This window comes from Medicago sativa, chromosome 7, assembly GCF_051527215.1.
Source record: "Medicago sativa cultivar Bolivia chromosome 7, Bolivia_mono, whole genome shotgun sequence".
Lineage (NCBI taxonomy): Eukaryota > Viridiplantae > Streptophyta > Magnoliopsida > Fabales > Fabaceae > Medicago > Medicago sativa.
Window position 1 is genome coordinate 95,183,891 of NC_140755.1, and position 6,150 is coordinate 95,190,040.

Consider the following 6,150-nt stretch of genomic DNA (forward strand, 5'->3'; position numbering starts at 1 on the left):
TTTACTTGGTGTTTTTTTTGTATTTACACCACTACTTATCCCTAATTCTAGTGTCTTTAGTTGTGTGAAAACATTAATCTCTTGAAGCCTAAACTTCTGTGAAAAATATAAAATAGAAAAATGTTTGATTATTATAGAGACTAAGGTAGTAGTTGATTATTATAAGAATGCAAATATATAAAAATTACCTAGATTCAAGACACAGTAACCCAAAACAAAAGTATCTTGATTTAAGCACACAAAGTAGTGCTATCAACACACACTCTCTTCATGGTCCTCATATCGGTTGAAATTAAATTTGGTTCCACATAAATTTAGTGGAACTCGTGTCTATTTCAACCAATATCCATGATGGACGCAAATCATATCTTTGCAAATTCAATAGTTTTCTTCCCGTCATGAGCTTTGCTGAAGAAATGGTTGAAATAGTTAGAGTACACAACTTGTTTGTATAGTGGTTCATCTCCATTCTTCAACATTTTTGACAGAGGCCCAATGATGGCATCAGGTGGTTGACAAAGATAGGCATGGAGATCCTAGTCTTGTTTCTATTAGCAACGACTCTATGTTCTATACTTTTGTAACATTCATTGCTCATTATCTGGAGCACATCCCCAATGTTGACAACCAATGCTCCATTAACAGGAGGAACATTGATCCAACCATCACTATCTTTGTCTCTTACATAAAGTCCACCAATATCATCCTGTAGAAGGACAGTGATTGATGTTATATCAGAATGAGGACTTACTCCTGATACTAGTTCAGGTTCAGGACAAGCTGGGTAGTAAACAAAGCCTAATGACATCGTATCCATTAAGGCGTGTTCTCTTTCTTTGCCCAACTCCTTCACATTCAGTTTCTTAAGAAGCACTTTTAGCAATTTTCTAATAAAAGCTTCAGCATATTTCATATATTCTAGTGCTTGATCCCTGCAAAAATGATAGTCAATGAAGACTGATATAAATATTTGTTGAATTTACAACTTAAATTGTTAAATTTCATGAAAACATATCACTTCAAATAAATTACAAATTCAGGGGATACACAAAGCAAATCATAGATAAATATATTCCTTACTTGCATACAGGAGGCCAATATGCATGAATTTTCTCCTCTGAAGTATACACAAGATGCAGGTGATCCTTCCACTCCAATACTGACTCGGCATGAGGGCTAAAACTAGTGGCCAACCTCACAACATCAGGTGGTGAATTCTCTTTCAGTGATTTCTTCTCCTCAACTGGTAATTCAAAGAACTTATGGACAGAAGCTTTCAGATCGTCGACGACATTAATGGGTATCCCATGATTCACAACTTGGAAGAAACCCCATTTAGTTGCAGCACTAAAAATGGAATCTTGGACTTCCATGTCTTCCCAGTTTGTGAAATCAATGATGGGTATTGATTGCTCCGAGTCTTGGGGAATAATTTTGCATTTGTCTAATCTAGCTTTGACAGGTTGGATATATTGGTGAGGAACATTGGGGAGATTTAGGTCAGCAAGACCTTTTACACCATTGGCTTGGTTAACCAAAAAATCAATGAGGTTTGTAGGGGTGGTAGGCATGATTTAAGATAATGATGGGAATCTGAGAACTTGGAATAAGAGCAAGCACTGAAAGTAGGTATATAGGACTATATTTATGAGAATGAGATAGTAAGAAATGATTTTCCCTTGAGTTGTAATCAATTATTTATACTACTACATCGATGATCATAGTAAAATAAGCTAGTCCAAATGTAGGGGTGGTAACAACTAACTAATTATAATTAACTAACTTCCCATAGGATCTGGGAGCTACAAATTGCCGTACAACGTCAATGTCGTGTAGTAGTTTGTCTTTTAAAATTGTTTCTCTCACTCAAGACACGGGTGGCACTTTGGTGACATAATGTCACCGTAACATTAAATCTGGGCCACACAACACACACCTTTGTGTGGCCCAGATTTAATGTCACTCATACAACACATCTGGGCCACACAACACAACCCTTTGTGTGGCCCAGATTTAATGTCACGGTGACATTATGTCACCAAAGTATTATCCCTCAAGACACTAGCATGACCAAGCCAGACCAAGGGTTGTTAAAGATTTGGTCTTGAGATGCATTGCGTTATGTGAGAGAATTTAGCATGAAATTAAAACGAACTATAATATAGGGCCTTTTTATATTTTTCATGAGTTTAATATAGGACAAAATTAAGATATCATATAAGACTATAATACAGGACTGTAATATGGGACTAAAATAAAAGATATCATATAAGACTATAATAAAGGACTGTAATATCGGACTAAAATAAGATATAGTAGAGGACTATAAATCTATAATATACGACTAAAATAAGATATAATATAGTTAATTTGTTCATATTCACTTCAAGAAACAGGCCGTGAGAATAGAAGGGAAACTTTTACGATCAGACCAAGCTGCCAATAATTTGAAGTAGGGTTGACGGCTAGAGAGAAAAGCACTATTTGAAGTACAGTTTTCTCTACAGTATATTTCCAAATGAAAAGAACTTTTAGTTTTATGTTTTCTTTCCTTAGGGATGACAATAATCACTTACTCTTAAAGCTTATTAAGTCATGCTATCTATTAACCTAATATTTTCCCTCTATTTCTACTGCATTAATTGCTAATCACTATAACCCTAAAAAAAATTCCCTCTTTCTATTTGTTAAGTTTGAATTTCAAATTTTGCCTTGGAATTTGTTATTTTCCCTCTACTTCATGTGCATTAACGGAGGCTTTTAGCACTATTTTAGTTGGCTTTTTCAATTGCAAACCAAAGTGTCCTCGTCCTCTGCTTTTATTCACGTTTTTTTGAATTTCAAAAAGAATTCCAATAATTGAATTTCAAAAAATGATGTTAGGAATCAGAGAATTTTTCTCCTATTTTTCCTCCACTTTTCAACGTGCTACTATATTGATACAATAGACTGCATTAATTTCCATCCTTTGCTATGCCGCCTAGAAAACTACAAACTCTCCACTCACCATATCTGTTGGCTTTCCCATACATATATATCATCCTGCTGCTCATATCATCCTGGTTGTTGGTTTCATCGTAAGAAGCGTTTCTTCTCTATTTTCTCCTCTAACTTGATTGCTGCCATAGCCAATTTCCCCTGTTACTTGCAAGAGGTCGATATGTCCGGGCTTCATGGTGGTTTGAATCTCACACGACAATCTTCTTCTTCCAAGCTAAATTTCTTAACCCTAACTCTATGATTATGGACCTGTGTCCGCGGCTCATCTGCCTTCGCAGCTCACATGCTGTCGGCAAATGTAATTCATTATGTATACAAATTGGAGGTATGTTCCTTTCTAAATTATGTTTCTGATTTTTTGCTTTGCTTTGGAGGTATGTTCCTTTCTAAATTATGTTTCTGATTATTCGTGTTCGCATGCTTTGTCGGTTTCTATGCTTTTTCTGCTTATTCCATGCATGTAGGTTTAAGTAAATTGCATCTCTATTTTGTTATTAAGTTGCTTTGCTTTTTTTTTTTTTTGCATAATATTATTGAGTAAATTGAGATTTATGAGTTGTTATAGATTGGTCATAATCTGTTTATTATGTATTATCACAACTACTTTCCAGCAAATAGCATCCAAATCCATATCTTCTAAAGTCACAGCTTTATGTAAACACTATCAAAATCTTTGTCAATAGTGAATCAAAGTATATTTTATATTTGTTGGGTTTATGTATACAGTTATTTTCCTCTTCCATTTATTCACTATTTTGCGTCGTTATGTCATATCTCAAAATGTAGTTGAATTCTGTCACATTTTCTTCTATCAGATTGTATATTCTCTATTCATTCAAAGCCTTTAAATTTGATTTTCTTTTTCATTAAGAACTAGATTATAGGTAAGTGCCACCTAATTTGTGTGGATTTATTGTTCCTAGACTTGCTAACAATATTAGTAATAGTGTGATTTTCTTTTTGGTTGCTCTCTAGGTCTCCTTTATCTCAATTTAGTAATAGTTTGAATAAAATACAATATCTTTTCAGGCTTTTCTTTTATTTGTCCACAGGTGGAGGAACAATAACACCAAGCAACAAGTATTGCACCAATGAAAGTGAAAATCCAGTAAACATAGAATTGATCACATGTTATGCAAAGATATGATTAATTGATGGTTTGATGAAAGCGTAATTAATAATCAATGGCACGGTGGACATGGCCATCAACAAAGTATTTTACTAACTAGCTGCAATGCTGCAAAAGGACAAATCGACGAAGAGAACAATATAAGTCATTCCAAATGTTAATACTTACATCTACTACATTATGCAACACCTCCATTTGCTTCTCTCTTTCTCTCAGTTGGTGCCTTTATTGCATTAAACTTCTTTTTTATATATCTATTGAGGAAGTAGTTGGTTGTGGAGTTTTTTTTTTTGTTGATGTTTTCATTTTGGTGGACTGTCATAACAGTTTGTGTGTGGCTGTTATGCGGGAACCATTGCTGTTTGGGAGTGTACTGCACAGTTAGGCTTAGAAAGGATGGGTTAGTTATGGCAGTGCCTATGGGCTGTTATTAGAATGGCTTTCCTATTTTCCTTGGTTGCATACTCTAGCATCAGATTAGTGTGGAGCTTTTTTCTTGGGCAAGGTGGTTTTTGGTGTACCGTATATATGTGGCACCTTTTGTATGTTTCGTTCTTTTCGTTTTTATCCGCAAGTGGTACGGCTTTCATACAACTTAGCTGATTAAAAAAAAATTCTTCTCAATAATATCGAATCAACAAAGGTTTTTCGGTTTTTTTTTCTTTTTGCATTCTTTTGTATCTTTCATTGTGAATTTTATTTTTGCGACAATTGAGAGGGAAAAAAAAAAGCATAAGGAGGTTTGGTTTTGGATATTTTAAGCACATGTTATAAAAATTCAAGGTGTGATAAGAAAAATGGACCTGTTGCCATATATTATAGTTGTTGGTGATTTCATGTTTACACTTTGATATATTTTCTCAAAAGATGTTTCCAGGCTATTTTTTTTATAATATTAATGAAAGAAATTATTTATGAAGATATTTCCTGCAACGTTATTTTTGTGGTTCCACATGAAGTAGCTTCATGTCTTTGCGCAAATGGAGCAATTTAAGGCCTCTAATTTGTTGAACAAAAAAATAGCTGGATTTACTTGACATTGCATCCATATTTTGTTGTGTAAAACTATAATCTATTGGTCTCAAATAAAAACTATAGTCTATCGATGATGGCCTAACTAAGTTGACAGGTTTTACTTGACATTGGCTCGAAAAATCAAATGGATAATTGTATGAGAAAATTATTCATTTGAAAAAATGGAAGTATATAACATGCAGAACAATTTTGCCAAGGGATTAGGACTTCATATGGAGATTAGTCGATGCTATAAGCTGCTGCAACAATTTTGGGAATCATAACAAAAGTGAATTTTAATAGAGTTTAAGCCATTTATGCAATGCTCCATAAGTTGTTTACTTTTGGATGTCTATATTTGTTGGTTTTTGATGAAAAAATATGAAACTATTGGTTAAGGGGAATTACCACACTTTTTTTTACATTGTACTTGAGTTCTTTTTTAACAAAACTAAGTATATAAGTATATTTTTAAGATTTGGTACTTATTAGATACCTTCATAGGAGAGAATAATTTTTAGAGAACTATTGCATTTTACTAATAGTGAATGTATCACAACTCATAAGACCCGTGCGGCGCACGGGTCATAAATCTAGTTGGAATTAACAGTAAGATTTAGGGTTTACTTTGTTTTGAATTTCGCTTACATGGATTAACTTCAATGAATTTTGGTTCAATATTTTCATTTTTCATTCAGAGAGGTGCTATACATAGCGAAAAGATTTTCGTGTAATTTCCCAAAGCTTATTAATAGTGTAAAATTGATATAGCATGACTCCTTTAATTTCGGTAATTGGCAGAAAACATGGGAGGGTGGTGTGAAACAACCAATCACAGATATTCGCTTGGTATTCGGGAATACATATTTCGGGATGTATAGCATTTTTGTTTCATTGACTAGACCATCGACCCGTGCTATCACACGGATGTAACAAAATAGTTTAGTTGAATGTCATAATTGTTCTAATTAAATTCATAATATTAGTTATCATAGACGTTGGTATTG

At 33.7% G+C, this 6,150-nt stretch overlaps 1 long non-coding RNA gene and 1 pseudogene across 2 annotated transcripts; one reads left to right on the forward strand and one right to left on the reverse strand.

The window, feature by feature from the left end:
• Positions 1–205: 205 nt before the first annotated feature.
• Positions 206–1,615, reverse strand: LOC146910629 (feruloyl CoA ortho-hydroxylase F6H1-3-like; annotated as a pseudogene). Its single transcript, XR_015018565.1, has 2 exons — positions 1,081–1,615; positions 206–932 (listed from the first exon to the last, which is right to left on the reverse strand). The product of XR_015018565.1 is annotated as a feruloyl CoA ortho-hydroxylase F6H1-3-like (transcript).
• A 952-nt stretch (positions 1,616–2,567) lies between these two features.
• Positions 2,568–4,785, forward strand: LOC146910630 (uncharacterized). Its single transcript, XR_015018850.1, has 2 exons — positions 2,568–3,325; positions 4,053–4,785. It is a non-coding gene; the product is annotated as an uncharacterized LOC146910630 (long non-coding RNA).
• The last annotated feature ends 1,365 nt before the right edge of the window (positions 4,786–6,150 follow it).